We start from the raw sequence: 23,908 nt of genomic DNA, 5'->3' as shown, positions 1-23,908 counted from the left end.
TGGTAGAACAATACTTGATTATGCTTGTGTAATATGGTATCCCTATGAAGATTACCTCATTAATAGACTGGAAGAACTACAGAACCAAGCCGTAAGGTTTGTTTGCAATAATTACAGCCCGTACTCTAGCGTTTCCGAAATGAAGGCCACTTTAGGATGGGATCTACTATATTTGCGTAGGCAGAAGTTGAGGCTTAAACTACTGCACCGAATATATAATAATCAGACAGGTATTAATCGCTATAGCTATCTCCTGGAACCAGATTACATATCGACTCGCCGTGATAACAACAAAAAGATCTCAGCCTATAACTGCAGAACAAACACTTTTTACTACTCTTTTTTTTCCCGAAATCAATTAGACAATGGAATAGTTCATCAAATGATATAGTAAATGTGTCAAATAACGAACTATTCTATTCCATGCTGTGACGGCGCTCTTGTAAAACGAATGTATGTGTTATATATCTTGAAACTTGTTTGTTTCACATTACTTGTAAGCCTTTCCCTAACAGCTATTGTAGTGATTCTGTTTGTGTATATCTGTCCAAAAGCTTTTCTGTATTACTGGTTATATTTTGTTCCCCCCTACGTTATGCCTTCATGGCGATGTAGGTACTCTGTAAATAAAAAAAAATAAATTATTATTAGATAACGAAACATATAACACACACACAAACGAACTCGCTGCACTGTTCAGGTTAGTTTCAGCGCGGCATCGTTTGCGCTTACACTGCATCTAAGGCAATGTTTCGTACCGATTCACCTTCGTCCCTTCCCTGATACAGTGTCGGCCTTAGGCGTAACTTCTTACGCACACTTGGTAGCGGCAACTGTGTAATCTAATTCGATACATTGACAAATGCGCAACTTTCCCGCTCCGCATACGGGTAGTCTCGTAGTTTTTTTTTTTTCCATCGCACCTGAGCTATAGCTACCGCCTCCTTCCTGTGTCAAGTCTGAGCAGCCCTTCTGAGGCACGATACCCTAAGGGTCCCCCTTGAAATTTCAGGTCGGGAGGAGGTGCAGCGCGCAGGTACGTGACATTTTGCGTGGGGGAGAAATTGTCATTATAAAGGCGCCTTTGGCGGGAAGATAACAAGCTCTGGCCCTCTGCGCGACGCCCTTTTGCTTGTGAGAGCTCGAGAAGTTCTTGAATCTGTTACGAAACAGCCACGTGAAGTATTAAAGGAAAGCTAGTTAGAGCACTCTTCGTGCGGCACAAAAAAAAATTAAAAAAATAAAGGAACGAGTGCTTCAGAAAGTTCTGTATTACCTACCAAACACTTCCTAGCTCTTATGGAGCTTCCAGTGCAGGAGTAACAAAACGATAATAAAATAGAGACAGCGAAATCTAATCAGCTCATTCAGACGCATTTTGAAAGAAATTGGAAAAAAATATGATGCTCTGAAGTAAGAAGGCTTTTTGTTCTTTTTTTTTATACAGAGGGGAAATGTTCGGAATTCTGTCGTCCTGTTAGCACACCAATGGAAGAAATCCTTTACTTGAGAACTTTATGGGGTTCTACGAGAGCTCACGTAACTTCGCTTGTGCGCTGTACGGCCTAAAGCTTGAGCTAAAGTATATTTAGGATCTCTCCCTTGCCTCACCTAGTCATTCATATGAACATAAAGCAGACGGATAGAGGAACTGATTGATGCGAAGACAGCGCTGGCGATTGGATGAATTCCAGCCGTATGGCTTCAACTGTAATGTCGCATTATTGTGAAATGGGTTATTGTAATAAAAGCAGCGTAGAATGCCAAAAAATTTGGTGCCTACGCAAATTAGAACTCTCGATTTACCTTTACGAAACTGCCGTACGCCCGACTGTGCCGTGGAAACAAACAGCTACAGCTGGCTCTTAGCGAGGCTGATGTGCTTAAGCGCGCCAGGCAAGAGCGTATAGGTCACGCAGTAAGTACGAGTACGTTAGCGCGAGGATTATACGCACGTCGACTGATAGTCTTGGTCGATGCAGTACGTTCTGCGTTCAGCCTTGCCTAGCGAATGGATCGATTCATCTGCCCATATCGTTACCCACCACCATTTTCGCGTTATGCGTCGAATAAAAAACTTAAGGCGCACAGAGACGCACGGTCCGTCTGTAACCGTCCGAAAAAAAACCTGTCGTTGCGCAACTGTACTAGAGCGTGATTCCAAAGTATGTTTATGAAACGATTTGATTGGTTGACCAATTGATTGATTGATTGATTGATTGATTGATTGATTGATTGATTGATTGATTGATTGATTGATTGATTGATTGATTGATTGACGAGGTTTAACGTCTTAAAGCAACTCTGGGGCTACGCAAGGCGCTAGATGAGGGCTCCGGATTAATTTGAAGCACGTGCACTTGACGTTCTTCCACCGCGCACTTCAGTGTAAGTGCACGAGTGCTTTTGCCCTTCGCCCCCATGGAGATTCGGCCGCCGCCGCCGCCGATGAGGAATCGAAGCCACAACCTCGCGCTAGGCAGCCAAATGGCAGTAGCCATTGCGCCATCACGGCGGGTATGTTGCTCATAGGAACAGGCGTTGCTGCGATGAATGCACGAATGTTGATGGAGAGATTGGAACACTGGGGAGCCCGATTGCGTGTGGTTATAACGGGGACGGCGGAGGACAGTCCCCATTGAATGGGTGCAGGGAGCTCGCACAGAGACGCCGACGCATACATTTCGGTGAAAAGGCGAAGGACGGTGGCCAGGCAGGCAATATGGAAGCGACGCGTAGAAAAGGGTTACATCGGGGGTCGGTGGACAAAGTGGCGCTTTGTATTGCCGCGCAAACAGTCTCGCGGTCGCAAATTACTCGCACGCCCACCGATTCGGGCGTGGGTTGTTCCAAAAACCCTGCTAAAGCAGTCACACAGCGGCGTGCTCGTCAAACAACGCGACGAACTAATAACGCCCGCGCATGCGTGTGATTGCAAAGGCACGCTATGTTTGCTCACAACAGCCACCGTCCGTCAAGCGGATGGTCGGCAGACCGTCTCTGGGCGGCGAGTTCGATGTTCAAAACGACGCACCGGAGCTGGGGAAGCCGGCTGACTGAACTCTTGCGCTGAAACAATTTTTTCGGGCCCGGTGTCCCAATAGCTTAACGCACCGTGTTTGTCTGCGTGGGTGCGAGTGCATGCCGGGATGTGGGATGCGGCCAGCTTCGTCCTCTAAATGCGTACTCGAGGCAGGGAATAACTGGGGTCCCTCGGGATCAGGTCAGGACACGCAATGAGGGCAGCGCCAACATGCGCGCGGGCTAGGATTGCTCGGCGTCTAAGAATAGCGAGAAATTCACTGTCCGCGCCGCATAGCCCCCGTATGAGGATGCGTCCTCTCTGTTCCACCATAGTTCAGAGTGAAACATTTGTTTACGGAGTGAAACGGTACGCCTGAAACTTGCTTCATCTGTCAGCTGTACTCGGACAATTTGTCGCAGCAGCATCGTTTTCCCATTTTAAAGGCACCCTAAACGTTAATGATAAGCTGTATTAGTAACAAACGCTTCCATAGGAGCTCGGTAACCCGAAAAAACAAATAGCAAAAGCTGATTGGCTGACGCAGTCTAGGTGGCGACTTGCAGCTGCCCTGCTTTAAAGGCAATATGCCATTCGATTTGGCACATGCGAAATGTGCGATTTAGATATGTCATCATAATTTATCATGATCAAGACGCAAACGCGAAAGACGAGTGCTGACGTCACCATGGAGTTCCCTCACCAACTCGCCGTGACGTCACTCATTTATACAGCATCTACTCGGGGCTAGTTATTTAATAATTGGTAAGAAATGAGCGCTTTGCGTTCTAACTGAAGAGTCAGCCTATGCAGCAAGTTTCGAGAACCTGTCCTGCGCCGAAACGGCCCGGTTATGAGAAAGCAATGTCGTTGAAACTCGAGGCGTCTCGCTGACCTATAAGCACTGATATTTCGGCGCAGAATTCTAGAAAAAGGAACATTTTGCCTTGACTTTATTCACTAAGAATCAATGTTTTCCCGCAAGATGCTTGCAAATAGAGCTTGCAAATAGTGTTGCCCTCTGGTGTACATTAAGAGACCATAGCGAGTGGAGCAAGTATATATCGGGAGATTGGCACTTCTGTAACTGTCAATAGTACTGGGCCGGTATTTGGACAGTTCGACAAAGTGGTTAAAAGGGGCAGGGGTAATGTGCCTGACGTGCACTGTGAGCACTTGCAATGTGATATGAGTTGTGACTGGGTAATCTTGAGCTATCGCAATTGTCCTTTTGCCAGGAGATATTCGGCGTACCGTGACTGCCTCCCTCGAGATTATACACTTGCCGAGAGGCTGCTATCGCCTCCTTGGTGTCTGTGTCACCCACGAGTTCGACTCTCGGTACCAGGGATCCGAACGAAAGCTCTCAAGCAGCCATCTCTACTAATTCTGCACGAAACATGCAGGGATCAACTCCACATTTACAACGATGGCTGGACGACTGTTGACGCATCTACAGGAGGTGTGATCTTCCCCGGAAAAGCCGTGGCCATCCAGTTTAAACCTTCTCACCAAACAGTTGACTATATCCTTTGTCATTGTCCCCACTACAGCTCCTAGGGGCGGTTGCGCGTTACGGAATTGGCACGCCTCGATGACCGGCCGCTTTCTGAGCAGACGATCTTAGAATGCCGGCTGATGCGATATTCACACCAGAAGGCGGTGAGAGCATGCTACTGAAGTTCATCCAGCCAAGTGACCTGTTTGAACGACTGTGGTACTCCTGAGTTCCATCGTGTGTGTGTTGTTTTCTTTTTTTCTGTAGTCTTTTCCTTTCTCTCTATGTATGTGCATTTTTCTTTGTCTTTCTGTCTACCCTCACCCCTTCCCCAGTGCAGGGTAGCAAACTGGTGAACTATATTCCTGTTAACCTTCCTGCTTTTCCTATCTCATTCATCTCTCTCTATCAATAGTACGCTCCTAGCGCGATTGCGAGTCAGGAAATACCAGAAAAAAGAACGAAAGTTTAAGCCTGCTAGCGACGCAACTTTGCTATGCCGCCACTAGCCCCTTCTGACGTCTGTGAGAACTGGTGCCGTGAGCCATGCTAGAAGACAACCGCGGTGATCTGGTAGCCCAGAAAGAGCCCGAAGCGCAGGTCAAGGTCTAGCTGGGACCAGCAAGCGCGGGCTCGGACCATGGATACCTCGTAAGTAATAGATTTTAATAAGCACCCTGCCGTGGACGTGGGTTTCAAACCATGCTGTCACTGCAGTTTACCCACCAGTTACCCATATATGCTACGGCACCCCCGGGCTCGGCAGTTGGCTTTCTTTGAGGGGAACTGTACTGGGGAAGAAGACCGTGCCATGCAAATCCTGTCGAACCCTTTGTGTGCAAGAAAGCCCTGTAATAATGTTACACCGTTAACTTTTTTTTTATTGATATGATATAAGGAGATGTTGGCGCACAATTTAGGCGCCGGCTACTCCTTATCTCTTGAGTGGTTCCGTCACACATCATACAGGGTTCAATATTACATATCAAATACTCTTTTCACACAAGCACCAGTACTTATCAGGCAACGTTTCCACAGGAAGACTATGACGTAAGGAGCACATGGTATATGCAATATACAAAGTAAATGTCTCCACACTTATGTAGATAAAAGTCTCAAAAGTACAAACGAATACACTTCATTTGAAGAGAAGCCTAATAGTTCATTCTCATTTCTTGTTTTTAGGATTTTCCCTGAGTGGAAAGTATCAAACGACGCGAAAGCGACTCGAAAATCTTGACGTAGTAAATGTGACATTAAGGCCACCTCGATTTGGGCGCAAAGTTCACCAAGGCTAACTGTCGAAATCCACGACCCGGTGACATTTCCATCAGAGATCACAGCTACATTTTCAGGATTTTGTTTTTTAATCAACTCGTTTACACTAATCTAGCCCTTGCTAAACCATTGTAAAAGTGTTATTTTCCACATTTTCTCGATGATCCAATTGTTACGCGCATGTAATTCGTTTTGTGTTGTGACTACTGCATCTATTCTAATCATACCCTGTTTTTTTGCACCTGATGTGATACTCCGATTGAGCCTGCGAAGTCTACGAATAAAGAAAAAGAGAAATTTGCATGTATTACTTGAAGCGCTGCTTCACACTTCAAAAATTGTGACACTTCATTCCTTGAATGATGAACACTTTAAAGAATTTATGCGTTCAGTCAAGCGAATACTTAAACATCTAACTTACCATCTGTACAATATCTTGTCTACCACACATATGACACTGATATCCTCGAATTTACCCTAATCACTAATACAACGCTTTTTCCGTGTTTTCTAAATTTGCATTTGTTTTCCGCTGCGTTAAGTATGTGGAAAATAGGGCGACGCACTTCATATTTATCGGGAATGCCCCGGAGCCCTCCCTTCCCCCCACACTTTGAGTCGCTCAGACACCCCACCTTGCACTTGGAAGAGCTGGACCACTCCACCGCAAGAGCTACGCCGTATACTATGGTTGCTACTTGTGGACAACATGAAACTCGTGAACGGGTACAAACAAATGGATCACGACCCAGCCGGACTGCGACAACGATGACTTGGGCTAAGGATAGTTCAGAAATGAAGTTTCTCTCTCTCTCTCTCCATCTGCCTGTGTGTCCGTCATAATGAAGACAGAGCAGTCTATGCAGTGTAAAGGCCTATGAGAAAGTGCTGGAACTGCCGAACTTTTCCTACTTTAACGTACTTAGTGTTCTTCGGATACTTCACACACTTTCCGGTGTCTGTCTGCCTATCAACCTGCATCTCTAGCCCTTCGCTACTAGCTATGGTCACTGTTAGTGTATATTTTAACAGGTAGAGCACCGGGCTCCTGTGCTGAGAAAACCAGGCGCGAAACCAACCGTCCGGGCAAGTTGGGTCCCTGTGTATGCGACACTACGTTTGTGACGCTAGGTATTTGCCACTTTTGAGTGACCCTCTTTGACGTCTGCGTGGGTCACTGTATGTGCGACTGGGTACGTGCAGCTCTTCAAAAAAAGATATCCCTGAGAATTGATCTGCAGCCGGTCGGAATCGAACCCGCGTCATACATATTCAGACGACCTCGTGTGACGATATAATAAAACACGTGACACAACTTTGCGGCGGAGCCACCAGATGGCGTAGCGTCTCCACAGGGAATCGCGAGAGCGGAGCCCGACTGCATACATTTGTCATACATGAGGCGCGTCAGTGGTGGCATTACGATGCGCCGCTGCATTGCTCCAATGCTAGTGGCATTAACGTCGACATTCACCGTGAGATGGATTCCACAGGAATATTTTTTTTACAATGTTTGGCGATTCGGCATGTTATTTGCAAGACCGACAGTGTCTGTAGCTCTGCCAATGCTGCGCGGTTTTACGGAGGCACCGGTGTTGATCGACGGAAGTTCATCCCTCTGCCGAAATGGGGCGAAGCAAAACCACCGAACTGTGCATTGATATCACTGGTAGGCACGCTCTGAATAACTCTGGCCAAGAGCTTCAGTGATTCCCAAGGGTGTACACGGGAGCGCTATACGCTTTCCGAGAGCAGCAAACTTGTTTGTTGAATCGTGTGGTGTCGGGTGTGGGTGCATGATGCAAGTCTTGTACTTTCCGTCGTTTCTTTTTTTATTACGTCCCCAGAGGCAGAGCTCAATTTTCCCAGAACGAAATCTCTTCCATACAGGAAGAACGCGAAACGATGAGAGAGCGTCGACGTTATAGAAAATTCGAACGGTGAAAGTGAGCGATGGTTTCATGGGAGCCGCTGGAAAAACCAGAGGCCGTGTTCAGACAGAGCCAAAAAAGAAATAGTAATAATAAAATCGTACCCTATAACTATTCCTAAGAGGAGATGCCAGCCATTTGTTATGTTAGACATGTTATTAGTAGACGAGCGAGCACTGAATATTTCATTATGGATCGAATAGTGTTTGGTATTCGATTTGAAAATTTGCTCTTCGATATTGCGGAATATTCGTTTCTGTTCGAACATAAATGTATAACGACACTTATCGGAGCCCCGAAATACAGATTTTGATGTATCTGGGGACTGTTCCTAATGTCTCTGCTGCCAGAGAAGCGCGTTTGATGCGCAGAGGCACCACTTTTTTTTTAGTGAATTCACGAAGCAGAGAAGTCCTGCCCAGAATTTGTAGGGATTGGGTAAGAATGACGTTGCTTTGAGATAGCCTTTATGTGAATTTAATGTATCCAACTAGATGACGCAATTGTGTCTCGTACTTGGGCTCCTTTAAAGTAATAATATAATATATGGGGTTTTACGTGCCAAAACCACTTTCTGATTATGAGGCACGCCGTAGTGGGGGTCTCCGGAAATTTTGACCACCTGGGGTTCTTTAACGTGCACCTAAATCTAAGTACACGGGTGTTTTCGCATTTCGCCCCCATCGAAATGCGGCCGCCGTGGCCGGGATTCGATCCCGCGACCTCGTGCTCAGCAGCCTAACACCATAGCCACTGAGCAACCACGGCGGGTGGGCTCCTTTAAAGTAGCGTGCGGTGTTCTGTCGCAACCGTTCTCTTTTAACAAAGGCAATACCACACGCATTTTGCGACGTGCTGTTTTTTCTTTTGTTCCATTACTGTAAATTTCATGGTCCAACAGAAAAAATAAAGCAGTTGTCTGTTGTTTCTAATTAAGCTCTTCAGCTGATTGCACGTCCAGTTGCGAAAGACATTGCATGTATACATGTATCAAAGCATGCAATTAGGTATCTGTCTTTGCCAAGCAAACTCCACGCAAAGTTTACAGCAACATTGTTTAGAAATTAAAAGTATTAATTTTTCATTGAAGTTAAAATAAAAGCAAGAAATGTAGTCACCCTTGGTGAAGGCTTTTCCTTTTCTTATAGCAGAAATGACTACTCGCTTCTATATTCGCAAGCAATATTTCTCAATTATTCAATTCCATTTGAAATTTTCACCATTCAAACACCCTTAAGTACATTTCAGAAGGCTGCTGGCCAGTGGGAAAGTGTGCTTACGGACGAAAAGCTTATAGAATTGGGTCCCTCAAGTCCATGTTAAGAGGTGCTGCGCAAAATACTTCGTATAGAGATTTAATAGCTTTAGTTGTGTCTAAAATGGTATTGCCATTTTAGGAATGTCGGGTAACCAGAAGCGTGGACGGTTGTGAAAAAGTTTGCAGTGACAATGTGTGACAATTGAAGTGACAGCACGTTAGGAACACTCTTGTGTTGCGTGGTTGTTCGTTCAAGAAGAGAAAAAAAAACGCAGCTTCTTATCCGCTGCATACTGACGACCCTTTACGTCAACCACTTAGTAGAATGTGTCAAGTCGCCACGAAAAAAATGAAAAACCATGTAGTTCCAACGCAGATGTTGGAATCTACGTGAAGCGGAGCTGTAGGGAAGTGTTTAATGGAATACCGTGAACGTAATGGTACGTACAATTAATTCTGTACAGCTTGTAAACTCGTCTTATGCTTACCCGCAACAAAGGTCACAACTGCGCTCCTCTTAGCCAGGCGAGTGGTGAGTCGCGTGATCAGCCGGCGACCCAGCTGCGGAGAGCGCATGCGCCAAGCTTGTGGCGGAGGTCGGCGCAGCGAGTCACGTGATGCGTTGCCAAGGCTACGGAGTAGCTCAGGTCAAATGAAGGTCAACTTGCTGGCGACGGCTAAACTCGGCTCGACGCGGTTAGCAAAGCTTCGGCTTGAAAAATTGTACACACGGCTCCACAATCTATTTCTTAAAGGAAGCGTTTACAGCACTGGGCTATGGAGCTCGCTCCAATGCGTTGCACGCAATTCATGCGCGCTTTAACCGTTAGAGCGGCAGTTCAGACGGATAATCATAGAGCAGACGTGAAAAATGGTATGGAACATCTCAGTAAGAGATAACAGCCATATTTGTTACGGTACAATGAGCACGTAACATATGCTTGCTTCACATAACTTCTACGACGTTTAACTTGGTTTTAATCTGTCGTAATTTGTTTTCGCACGACTAGCAGTACTGAAACATCCGGCAGCAGCATGAGGACTGAACTAACACTTAAATCAAGATTTTGCGGGTGCCATTTGCTCAGTGAACTACTTATTAAACATAGTTTGTTTTGACGCCGTGTAAAAGAGGCACTAATTAAAACGAGACGAGTTGAGACTGTCAGTTCTTGCTAGTATGTGCAGAAGCCTTCGCTTGTACTTATTCTTTTTTAATGCTAAACGTTCACTAGAGCTCAGTAATTTAAAAGTTTATGTTCCTTTGGGAACAGTTATGACACACTCGTTGTGGAAATCTGACAGCTGCTCGGGTGAACTTTTTTAGGCTACAAATGCGTCTGAGATTGTGAGGTTGTGGCCCAAGAGAAGTCGAAGCCTCATTAGTTGTTCGGGGCACATTGAAATCATTATTATTAACTGAGGTGTCCAACAGCAAGTGCATTCAAAGAGGATTGTGGGGTCTTCTTTATGCAGGGATGCTTCACGGGCTGACGAAGTGAACAATTCTGTTCAGACTTAAAAAAAAAATGCTTCGAAACATTGCGCTGCTCAAGTTTTTTTCTTCGGTGCAGCACAAGGGACTCGGCTCCACTGCCTATAGTAAAATGTAGGCACTCGAATTGGCGCTGTAAAGTACTGCTTTGCAATTTCAATTCCAAGTTTTTTTATGAACGGACGGGTTTGACGAGTAGTAAGTACCTGTCCGTAACGACGGATGATTGGTGCTGCGGTGAAAAAATAAAGACTGCGGCGTTATATGAACAATTCAATCGCCGGTAATGTCCTTGCTCTCGATTTTGAAATGGAAGTTTCAGCTCGGAAGCTCCAAATAAGTGCAGGGGAACGAAGAAATTGTATTGTTCGGCAATCGATCCATCGGATTTAATTGGGTTTGCCGTATTTCCAAGAAAGTATTGAATGTGAGTAACTGGAGCAAGGGATTTCCAATTTACGCCATCAACATTTTTCAGCAAAGTACTTTATAATTTTCAAATTTCAAGAAACATTAGTACTAAATTTACAACTGTGCAACTCAGGAGTAAAAAACGACACTACGATTCTGTAAACTGCGTCAACAACAAATCTAAAGTCTACAAAGGTGATGTATTGTGCCCACCTCTGACATAAAAGCATATTGGCCAGTAGAACTTTTGCTAAACCCTGGTTAACATTGTAAAAAAATTCCTTAGGCTGTAAATTATTTTCTTAGTTTGTCCTATTGTTATTATTATTAAAAGCACAAGATATGGCAAAGCTAGAAGGAGGGTTTATGTTCCCCAAATTTTCGCTGAACACCCAGACGATATACTCACTGCGACCTCGAAGCACACCCTCCGGAATATGTCGAATAATCCTTCACTCGTGCAATGCTGTCTTCTTATTCTCCACTGTTATATCATTTTTCTGTTATGTTATCACCTACTTTTCTGTATCTCTCTCATTCACTACGTAATGATGAGTGATCACAGGCCTGTCCAATGTCTTTTACAATTTTTCGCTTGCCGATGTTTGCAGGGTCCTGTTACGCAAGCCTCCCTATGGCTTTGACAGACCAGATATTTCAACATGCATACTCAAGATGGCAATAAAAAATATTATTATTAGTAGTAGTAGTCGTAGTAGTAGTAGTAATAGTAGATTTCAAAACGTATATACACTTCACAGGAAAGGGAATGGGAGGAGCAGACTGGCAACAGCCACCGGAATTGGCACAACGTGTGCTTACCCTTCAGAAAGGAGGAGACAAACATAGAAAACGAAGATAGGAAGAGGGGGAGGAAAGAGAAAACAAAGAGCAAGATGAGGAATCTCAAAGAATAAAGCAGCACACAAGCACACTACAGGCGACGCACAGTGGGTCCCGGTCACTGCAGGTGACGCTACTAAATAATATTAAATTAGAAGAAATAGTGTCTGGGGTCTAAAAACAAGAAAGGGGCTGGCAGATGGAATGGCACACTGTGGTATAAACTTTTTAAACAGGGTTGAAGTACCTCAGACAGGCTGGCCAACGTTTCGATAGGTGGACCTATCTTCTTGTAATTTTAAAGGCAGAGATAAGCTAAAAACGCGAACCTGAGTTTGTTGCATCTAGGAAAGTAAGGAGAGCCCGATTAGCCTGATCATGTCGAGACGCACAACCACTTGTGTACAGACATTCGTCGAGTGTCGCACACCGCAGTAAACCAAGGAGGTTATAGTCCCTCACTAGCGACGGGCGGTGCGCACTGAATGCGGCACGCTCCAACATTAGGTGCTAAGTGTCTCGCAGCAACCGAGAGACAACTTCGTGCTTCTATTTTCTTTATACTGTTTTCTTTCTTTTTACAGCCAACAGAAATCGACATTTCTCTCACCAGAAAAATTGTGACAGAAACAATTTCAGCATTACTGTCGAATGTAATGCGATTACCATGGATGCACTGCAGCCGCACGCGATACTGCCACCACCGAAACGCGTCACGTGTGAGGCGCGCACTGCATCCGGGCTCCTCTCTCTCGCTTCCCTCTGGACACGCTGCGCCATCTGGCGCCACCGGTGGGAAGTCCGCGCACGGCGCCTGTGTGAGTCTATAGTCGAGCAAGATTGTCTGAACATATACGACGCGGGTTCCATTCCGTCCAACACGGGGGAAATCTTAAAAGATTTTTTTTATGATTGAAAAGCGGGACTTACCCCCATGCACACGGTGTCCGGTGACACCTTAGCTTGCATGGTTTGTAAAGAAAAAGAGAATGAAAATTCGCTTCGTAGGTATGCGCCACTCGCAATGTGAGAAGTCCTACACATGATGGCTACGACGTAATCTGTTTGCTTCTGGTGTATGTACTACTGCAAGGCCTCGGCCTTCACAATTGGATTCCATTACTCGCTGGGGAGCAATAGCAGTAGAGGCAAGCCCAAACATCTTTAGCAATGTTTTTAAGGGAAGGAACGCAGGTCACTGCATGTATGAAGACAAGATAAAAAATTACCGACGATTACGTTACTTCCTAATGCGAAATTTGAGCGCAGCAAATAAGCTGTTTCACCTTTTCGATAGATTGAGGCAAAGAAATCGAGCAACACATGTATGCGCTATCACAGAATTTTTTTTAAATTTTTCACACGGAAATCCGCCGCCACCGATCTGGCTCTCTGATTGCCACCGCACAGGGGTTGCATTGGAGGAGGAGTGAAGAAAGGAATTAAGTTCGAGCCGGCGCTTTGAAAACCGGAGACTCGCAGGAAGAGGGGGGAGGGGGGCGGCGTGTACACCCAGCGGCAAATGATGGGGGCAGAAGCGCGCGCAGCAAGCGGACAACACGATAAAGGGAGGAGGGAAGAGATAGCAGCGACTGACTGATGCCGCTGACGCCGATAGTGAGTCAACCCCAGCTGCGGAGTTGGTTTCAGGGACAACGCCGCCGATGCCGACACAAACAATGATACCCTCGCTTCCGCAGCGCTAAGAACCAGGTCTAGCCGTGGGAAGGTAGTCACGTATTCGTCGACGTGCCGGGGCCTACGTGAAATAACCGGCGCGTCGGCAACTGAAGAGCACCCTATCCGCCACACAAGAAAAGGGGGGGGGGGAGGGGGACCCTTTCCTCCTCTTTCTGCATGGCGGCGACGGTGTTCTATGCAGTCACGTTATCTTGACTCTCTAGCGGCGTCAGCGGCATCCAGCGGTATCAGTCGGTCGCTGCTAGCGCTGGGGGGATGAAAGGGGGGGCGGAGCTGGTTACGAGGCCGACGACAACGCCGACGACGACGCGAAACCCAGGAACGGACGCCAAAGAGCTGCGCTCTAAAACACGTTACTCTTCATGTTCTAAACGCAAGTTCTGTGCACCACGATGGGAGCCGCGGTGCGGACCCGATGCTTCGTACATGTGGTACAACCAGAGAGGTGGGGGGGGGGGGGGGAGGCAGGTAATGGAAAGAAAGAGGGCAGTAAGCCGTGTTTCTACAGACACACACTGTCAAATAGGACCCACGTATTCCCGAACCGCTTCCGGCTCAGCTGAGCGAACTGAGTCGCGTTCTTCTTCCCAACCAGGCCCAGCCCTCTCTCTCTCTCTCTCTCTCTTCGCGGTTGCTGAATCTCGCCGCACATCCACGGTCGCCCACGTGCTGCGAACAGTTTCCTCGCAGCAAACACCCGCGCTCAGATACAGGAGATGCGCGGTGAGCTTGCGCGCTCTTCCGCGTCTGAGCACGGCGGGTCGATGAGGTGCCGCGACCAACTGTTGATTCTCAGGACTCCCATCCATCGCTGCCCCACTTTCCCGCGACATCCAGAGCGCGCAGCAGCAGCTCTGATTCCCGTGGCGCGCGGCAGCAACATCTCTCTCTCTCTCTCACTAGAGCTTGCTCTCTCTCTCTCTTCCCTTCCCCGCAATTGGCTACAGCTGCTAGCGTTTACTGCAGTGGCGGCGGCCCTAGCGAAGAAGTGCCACTGCCATACGGCGCCGCTATGAAAACGTCCTTTTTCTTTTCTTTCCTGTCGTACACAGCACTTTACTGTTATCCTTGAAAGAGGAGACGCAAAATCACTGTATCCTTTCTCTTCTCCTTTCCGGCCTTTCGTTCTTCCTTTGTTTCCTTCTTTGTGGTGTACGTTCACTATAGCTTTCAACCTCCTTGAGGTTAGGTTCCACTTATAAGCAAGAAACACTGACAAATATTTTCTACTTACCGAAACAGAAGCGGCGTTCCCACGAAAGAAATCGGGAATGGCGTTTGATATGTTTCAACTTTTCTTTTTCGTTTTAATTTGGCGTAACAATACATATGCAGAACTGTTTCCATGAAATGCCCACTGTTATCTGGAAAGAAAATTTCCACATACCAGCATTGATTCTTCTGAACATTAATTCTTCCACAGACATATACAACCGGAACAATATTTAAGTACGTGAGACATGGCAAGCGTGGCCCAGGCGCTGCGCGAAATGGTTTGAGCTAACCTGTATTTGGTGTTTCAGCGAAGTACGCCGTTTTTCGATTACCAACCATTTGCAAGTGCAGCGCACATGACCGAGGTGGACACACAAATTGAACGAGGGAGACGGCCTTGCTCGATATAACCTTGTGGAGCTCCAACCCCGCAGACACGTCAGTCGGAAACCAGGGTCTATCGTGCGCACTATACACAAAGAATCGAATTGGCACTGCGCGAAGTATTTCCCAAAAGTGTTTTTTGGCACTCGTAAACGACACGGTACCGTTCCACACCTGCCTCATCACCACGTATGGATGGCTCACAACTTCGCGTGTTTCACAGGCCACGGTAGCCCAATTTGTGTGTCATTAGAGACTTAGCTTGTACGCTATTCCGGTAAACGGGAGCGGTTTGGGCGGATTACCGGATGGCCGGGGCGTTAAAGTGAGCGCTGAAGCCGCCTGGTGTTGTAGAGCTCAACCAGACAAACGCATAGCTAAAACTGCAGTAACTAACCATATCCTGCTTCGCCAACCGTGCAAATTTTTGGCAGCGGCGTAATTGTGAGCACGATTACGCCACTGTCGAAAATTTACGCCAGCAGCTAAGCAGAATATAGTAATTAGCTCTGTGTTTGTGTGGTTGAGCTTTGCGCCACCAGCTGGCGCCACCAATCGGGCCGCTCAGGTTGGCGCCCCCGCTAAACCGGAAAACCGCCCGCGCTTGCCCGAATACCGGACACGCTAAACGTCTCTATTGTGTTGCTGAGGTCGAGGTAGCGAGTTGGATCCGGGTCCAGGTCACGGTATTCCGATGGGAGGGTGAAATGCTTAAATGCTCGTGTACCGTGCTTTGGGTGCATGTTAAAGAACCCCAGGTGGTTAAAATCAATTCATGGTGGCCCACTACACGTGCTTCATTAATTAAATGGCGATTTTGGCACGGAAAACCCCAATTACTACTTGCTTAATTTATCTTGTTAGCTTGGAGTCTACAAGGAACTGTGCTGTCGCGCTCCGGGCCGTTTTCTGTGTCTCGCATGATAGTGACTGTCAAAGCAAAGCGACGGCTTTCCAGTGCACTTGCTGATGCAATAACACAATAACGTTAAGGGTCCCACGTCGGCCGTCGTTCCGGGAAAAGTCGTTCTGAACTATGCAAACCCAACCCTGCATACTCTACCATGCAGACCCTCCATGTAACGCAAAGAAGTTATTCCACTAAATGAATTTCTCAAATTAAAATACGACCTAACAATTATAAAGTACGACTTACACATAACCTACAGAATGATAGCGTTGGATTGTAATTTGAATATACTATCAAGCATAATGCTATCACGCGGAGACTCAAACTAAGATCCTTTTTTGAGTTTACCATCCATAGACCGGCCACAGCGTCCAAGATTTGCGCGCGCCGGCATGCGCTAATCTCGGAGGCCACGGAGCGGCGCGCGTGGTTCCTTGGAACACCTCCAGACGGCGATCGCCTCCGCCACGTCACGGCCCACACAAGAGGCCGCATTTCTACCATAATGCTCGCCTTCGTGCACGGCATTCGCAACCAGCGTTTCCCGGTAAAGGTTACGGTTACATAAGCTGCAGTTGTCTTGAAGCGTGAGGAGCTGTCAGGGGCCTTTGAACGCTATGTGTTCCACTCTTAAACGCGAAGCTCAAGTGTCCTCCTTTTTTTTTATGCAAGAGGACTGAAAGACAGGCTACAGTGCAGGGGATACATAGTTGTTCCTGATAGCGCGACAATGCGAGAAGATACAGTGAACCAACAAGACATGCGCTGTTGTCACTACTGACCTCTTTTTATTGCGATAGCAATTATACGGACACACCAGACACATTTCCGCCATACCCGTAAGCGTCTGCGTCGCTGCGATGTTCCATATCGACCCTTCTCGCGAAGCAGTTTGCTCCAGAGAAACGAGATGGCGCTTTCGGCGGCGCTCCGCACGTTGCCTCAGCGAAAGCGCACGAATATGAAACCGTTAGCTCTTCTGCCCTGCTTCTGTGCGATCAGCTGTCGGAAACGGACATGGGCTTTCTATAACGCACTCTGCTCCATTCATGCTGCAAAACATGGAGCGGTGGATTGAAGATGTGTGCAGTAGTCGGCTGCAATAATTGTGACTCACAGTAAACGGAATGAAATTAAGCTGTGCGTGCAAGTTCACGAACCGCTGTTACACAAGGGCTGCCTGTGTTGCCGGCTCTTCCCGATGCATGGCTTCTCTCGAGGATAAAATAAACAAAATTTACTCATCCGCCAGGGTTGTAGCGCTAACCTCCAAAGGAAAGACTTCGCTCCCGGAACGCCTGTACGACTGAGTACAGCTTGTTATGCGCCGATAAGGGGAGTAGCGCTGATTCTTGGCATATGCTAAGTTTCTCGCACGTTATCAAAGCACATCCACCCCAACTTACACGCAAGCTAATCCCCACCATATATGGCCAGTGTATCAAGAATACGTGAACGGGCGCATATTTTAATCAATGCCCCGAAACGTGGGTGACGGCGACTACACCGACAACGCACTATATAATGTTCGAGAGTGAACGCTTTGTAACAATGCACTTAGTAAGTGAGCGAGTGGCGCTAACACGTGTTTGTTACAAGCTTTTAACGTGCAGAATATCTGCGCTACAAGCTTAGTGCCCAGAAAGAACAAGTCTATCGCAACTGAACACAACCGCGAGCGATAAGCAGAAAATAAACAATAAGATATTGGCCACACGGGGAACTTTGTTGAGTCAGAAGCGTGACAAGCCGCTGCTTAAAGGTATTTGCTGAACGAAGAAAGAAGACTAAACGCAGTGATGGTTATTCGCTTCATAAGCGAGAAGATACGATTGTTTGGAAAACATTTTCAGCCCTGTTTTTATTACAGGCACCGTATACGCTGCTCGCGCTGTTAGGAGCAAGCGTAATGAGCTCCGAAAGCGCTTGCATGTTGCTTGAAGCAGTTGCCAAAGCTTCGCGTGTCATTCGCCCAGTCACCGTCTAGGACATCCGCCGAAACAGAGGCTCTCAGAGCCGCACCGACGTCACGTAGACCCATTGAAGACACAGAGGCAACGGAGTCGGCTGACGCAATCAATCGCGCGCCACCACGTGATCAAACATGGCAGCGCCCACGGTATCGCCGTGAAAAGGGTCAATAAACACCAAGGGCGATAACACCGTCGCCGCACGTCGTATGCTGTATGCGCAAGTGGAATCACGCGAGGGTAGTCGACGATCGCGGCTCAATCTGGCCCGCGCAAAGGAAGAAAGCGGAGAGCAAATGCTGTTTCACCTCAGGGGCCACCGTTACAACCAGTTTGTTGCGTTTGTAGGCAATCCCACTGCTAGCGACCTGTCTCTTGCGTACTCCAGGGTAGCGTACCGTACTGCTGCCGAGAAGTAGCGGCGCCTGCCTATCGAAGCTCGACCGACCTTTCCTTATTGGGTAGCGTGGCATTGTCGGCGAGCTGCAGGCATCAGGTAGACCATGGCGACCGAGCAAGGGCGAGACGACGATTCGCTAGTGCGAAACTTGCACTGTTTATTCAAAGGTAGTTGAAATAAAATAGGTACAGCATGATGTATCAAGTATGAAGTATATTTCAGAGCCCCTTAAATAGGCTCTCTACATTCACGTGAGCGGGATCTTGCTTCCGTCGATGACACGTGACAGGCACAGAGAGAAGGCCCCTCCTCCTGCAATACCGAGCACGGGAAGGAGAAGTCGATCCTCTTATCGACGAATCCGGGGAGAGGGTCGGGTGAGTGACCTCTCCGGCGCCGTGGGGTCCGGCCATGAGAGGGTAAGGGGATGACGTAGCACCTACGGTGCCCGACCATGAGAGGGGAAGGGGATGACGTACGGCCCTGGGCGTCCAGCCATACCTAACAACGCGCAGTCTTCTGTCGCGCGAAAGGCCGTTGGGGGGAGGGAGGGAGGGCGGCGTATGCTGCCGCAGCAACTGCGCATTTCGCGACCGGGCTCAAGAGGAACTGACGATCGCGGCTCAAACTCGTGCGCCGAGGAATACGGGGAGGCAGCGCGGGAGGGAGGGGGTGGTGGCTCCGACTCCGCCAACAAGTGTGTACTTTGCACGGTCGCGTACGCCGTATCTTGAAAGAGATATCTGCAGACGGCAAATACCGTTGTGCGCGCTGTCTTCTCAGCGCTCTTGCGTTGAACCGATAGACCGCACTTACGTCACTTCGCTCTCTGCTGCTGCCGTGCTTGTTCGTACCAGCGTTTTGACAGCGAGTGTTCGCGCTCATCGAGTGCGATGTGTTCTTGTTTGCTCGTGCGCGCTGACACCATGCTTGTTAATTCAGTTAGTAAGCGAACGTTCCCAAGTTTACACTGGTTTATGCGGTCGATAAAACTACTATCCTTGCTTCATAAAGCTGTCTACTGATTTGCTATCACAAGCGGTACCTGGCCTTTCGGGAAGAACTGCCACTTTTTCTCGGCAATGAAAATCTTCGCTATGCAACGGAAACTGGCAAAGGCAATATCAAAACCCAGTGACAATAATTAAAGCAGGAAAATGTGGCAAAAGAAGCGAGAAAGTTTGTATAATTTACAGAATCAACGTACGCAGAAAGTTTTAAGCTATTGCTATTATGTTGAAAGACCTATTGACGCCTGTCTAATACAAATTTCATTTAATTTGTTAGCACGAAATAATTCTACAACCTTTCTTGTTTGTTGGTTATGTCGCGACAAAACGCCAGTGCCACCCAAGTGTGGAGATGTTCGCGCATGCGCGACATTGCATTGCCCGATGACAGCCGCCTGTGTACTATCATTTCGCTGCTTGTTTGTCCTCGGTGTTGTCACGCTACGAGCACTTGCTGACGCATGCTGCTGGTGCACTTATTGTTTAACTATATATATTGGTATATGGCTTGTGGGCGTGTGACTTCTGTGACGTCACACTGCGTCCAGTGGCCGCGCGAGTTGCAAGCCGCAATATAACCCTTGGGAAGAAGCACATCGTTTGCTAGTATTAGGGTTGGCCCATGAAATGACATTCTTTCATTACATTTTGATAGCGACTGGTTACACTTCTCAAGAGAAAGCTTTAGCTCGGTAGCTTCCATATCAATTTATGGGAACGCAGAAATCACTTTTTCTGGGTTCCCACTGCACTGTTGTTCATGGGGTTTGTAACATAAAAAGAAAGTTATAATCTAGTGACGGCAGGCAGTGATTTTCCATGTAGGCTGTTTATTTTAAATAACAATTGTTGAAAATATAACATTTTAGAGAAACGAGAGAGACACGCAGAGAGAGAGAGAGACAGAGAGACGCAGCGTCCGACCTCGCCAAAGGTGTTGGATGCTTCTGGATGTCATCGTGGGCAGACCGGGCAGAGAAAGATACGAAAGTATGAAGTTTACGACTATGTTATCGAGCAACAAAAAGATCAATATAACATTTGTGTAAACTGAACCTAATAATACATCTTAAGCATCCAATTTGATGCATTGTAGACAGCTACGAAACATACTACTAAATTGTGAGTAGTGCTCTTGAAAACCGCTTCCAAGCACTGTAACAAATTCACTTAGATTGTAAACTTATATGAACAAGTTTATCCACTTTGTCTGTTCTAATAGATGCAATTTACAAGACTGCAATACCTATCTTTGGTGCTGAGTTACAATGTTATCAACTTTGTGCTTCACCTTTTTTATTTCCAACTTTCGGCAACTTTCCCAGTTCCTAAACCAAAGTTCTGATTTCTGCAGTCAATTTCCCTTTCCCTCTCAAAATGAAACAAATTTCGTTCAAGTAAGCCCAGCCGTTGTATGAAGAAATCATTTCTTCGTTTTACGCATATCTGAATAGGCGCGGCTGCGGAGCTGGCCCCGAGCTACAGTTTCCTCTTGAGAGCAAACAAACCTGCAAGAACGGGGTCGGATTTGTTTGGTGTTGTTTGTGCTGCATGTCACCCTGCACTCTAGTAGAGTGGGCGGCGATTTTGACCGGCTGTGACCTCGTGACTGTGCTGCCTCTCTCTCTTTCTCTCTCCTAATAACCATGTTGAATTTCCACCTCTCCGTTCCCTATCCACCGGTGCAGGGTAGCAAACCGGGTTTTCCGTTCTGGTTAACATCTTTGCTTTTGTATCTTCGTTCGTGTTGCACTCTTGTTTACACTGTGCTTGAGATTGGCCCAGACACACGGGATCTTCTCAAGGACATACTTACGATGCCTGCAAGGGAGTGAAGCAATACTATCTATATTACCGCTATACTTTCGATAGTTGAGTCATTATCGAGTTATCGACAGTACAGTCATTCAGACTGTACTGTTTAGAGTGGCAGCTGCCTACTGCGCCAGTGTCTGCAGCTGCAACCTCGCGGTAACGGCTTTGCTCTACGGTCACGGTGCGGCATTATTCGATTCGGCGAAGCACCGATCAACGGGCGCCAAAGGGCAGTAGTAATAGGAACCGACGAGCAAGACGGTCAGTGCCGGCCACTCGGGAAAGCGGCCGAACTGGGTCGAAAGCAGGTTTAGGGATTACTGTATTTTCTTCGTCGGCGCGGCCGTCCCGCACCAACAGCTTCTCGTTAGAGCCCCTGTCTATTCTCTCCCCCGCGGGTGCATTGAGAAGCTTACTAAGAAGGTGGGGGTGTGAATACTCCGAAATATGAGGTGTGTCTGTGCAAGACTGTATCCACGAAGTGGAACAGTGTATGTGGCGTCTGGCAGTGTCCCGACCTGCGGCAACTTGTTTTTTTTTTCATCCACTTTCATTTCCATTAATTGATCGTTTCTTTATATTCATTTATTAAGCCCAAGTAATTCCCCCTATGTTGTCCCTGGTGTCAGTGTTTGTTGGCTTCTAATGATATGACTAATAAAAATCTGGCCCCTTGGTTACATAACGTTACATTCTCCCTATGATCTTTGTTTTCCCCTTTCCCATTCCCCCGGTGTAGGGTAGCCAACTGGACGTTATTCTGGTTAACCTCCCTGCCTTCTACTTTTCTCTTTCCCCCTCCCACATTACATAACGAGGGTCTCAAATCCGGCATCATTGATGCCTTCAGGTCGCATGTGTGGGCTTATTGACCGGTGGCCTTCACACCCAAAAAAAGATCACGTTCTCGTGACGCCTGCGGCAGAAAGGATGTGCCACATCCGCCACCAAGGTCTCCGAGTGGTGGCGCTGGCTAACACTCCCAGGGTTCTACTAGGAAACATAAATACCCAAGAAAGTGGATGGGGAAAAGGCGCCGCGGTAGCTCAATTGGTAGAGCATCACACGCGAAATGCGAAGGTTGTGGGATCGTTCCCCACCTGCAGCAAGTTGTTTTTTCGTCGACTTTCATTTCCATGAATTCATCGTTTCTTTATTGCATTTATTAAGCACAAGTAATTTCCTCTGTGTTGTCCTTGGTGTCTGTGTTTGTTGGCTTCTTATGATAAGGAAAGGAGAAATTATTTAAGCGCAAACTTTAGGCAGGGGGGAGGGCGAGCTAGGCAGTCCAGAGTCTGGGAGCTGAGCCTGCAATCTACTGAAAATTGTCAAGGAGCTAGTGCCGTCCAGTGTCACCTGGGCCGCCTAGCCGGGTCTGAACTGCGAGTTACTAGTTGGCGTAAGCGACGACGAACCAACGTCTGCAACAAAGCTCACGGCAGTTCCGCTCAAGTTAGCTCAACCTGGTCGAGGGAAGACGTCAGACCTAGACTCCCGGGAAACCCTGCCCTGGAATCGCATCACCGCAACGAGATCGGCTTGCCAGCGTTCTTCGGGAAAGCTCTGCCGTCGACTCCACGTTTGATGGGCCCGCTGCTGCTGCCAGGTCTTGCGTATGCCATCATTTGTGTTCTTTTGGACTCTGGTTGGTGGACCACCGTTAAGTGTGTTTTGTGTAGTGTTAATTTCTGCTGTTGCTGTTAACTGTTCGTTGTATATCTTTTGTATTCATCATTGACCTAAATTCAGTGCGTATGTATTAGTGTTCTTGTTTTTATTTAAATCTTTGTGTCATTGTCAGTCGATAAATATTTTTTTTTCTGTCTTTTTCCCGACTCTGACTCCTTCGCTGTGTTCGCTTGAGTACGGAACGACCAACCGGCTTGTATACCCCGTCGACGACTTCGCGCCGACGGCGAACGGGTGACAAGCCGTGACATCTGCATATATTTGTACTTTAGGCGCATGGGCCTATAGCATGTGGCATTAACAGGCGTCGGACTGCGCTTATTTCTATTTTGCGATAAGATGGCGATCAAATCGGGCGACTGACCACGATAGAATGATGCGATTCTGATTGTACTGTCGATAGTCGATCACCGATAGTACTATCAATAGCGACCGTTAGCATCAATAGTATTGTCGAGCTCACTATATCAATTAAAAAAATTTGATTTGGGGTATTACGTGCCAAAACCACGATCTGATTATGAGGCACGCCGTAGTGGGGGGACTCCGGAAATTTGGACCATCTGGGATTCTCGCACTCATCTTGGATTCTCTCAAATCACTCGCACTATCACACGCAAAGAATTCATTATGAAGTTGGCGACGTTTCTGTGCACGCAACTGCATTTAGCGAACGTAAGTGGTTGCAAGCTATCGCAAAAATTTCCGGCAATATCCTTTGCCGAGAATCTCAAACATATTCATAACACCCACTATGGCGCACTGTCGTAACGCTATCGTTGGTAATATCAATAGTACTACTGTTGGCAGTTTTTGTTGCACAATTGATAGCTTGACAGCGAAACATCGTAATGCCATCCATAGCGAGTTTACCGCTGGCTTTGCAGCACTACAACCTCGTCTTTGAAGGGGGAGGGAAAGAGATAAGGAGAAGGCAGGGAGGTTAACTAGAATAACGTCCGGTTTGCTACCCTACACCGGGCGAATGGGAAAGGGGAAAACAAAGATAACAGGGAAAGAGAGGAGGGAAGGAAAGAAGGAAATTGCGGTGAGTTCGCTGACGTGTGTGGCCGTGCAG

The 23,908-nt window shown here is 47.3% G+C and overlaps 1 pseudogene; it reads left to right on the top strand.

The window, feature by feature from the left end:
• The window catches only part of LOC139055785 (uncharacterized), a 96,045-nt pseudogene that overhangs the window by 12,251 nt on the left and 59,886 nt on the right, over positions 1-23,908 (top strand).

Source organism: Dermacentor albipictus, chromosome 2, assembly GCF_038994185.2.
Source record: "Dermacentor albipictus isolate Rhodes 1998 colony chromosome 2, USDA_Dalb.pri_finalv2, whole genome shotgun sequence".
NCBI lineage: Eukaryota > Metazoa > Arthropoda > Arachnida > Ixodida > Ixodidae > Dermacentor > Dermacentor albipictus.
This window is presented reverse-complemented; position numbering and strand designations above follow the sequence as displayed.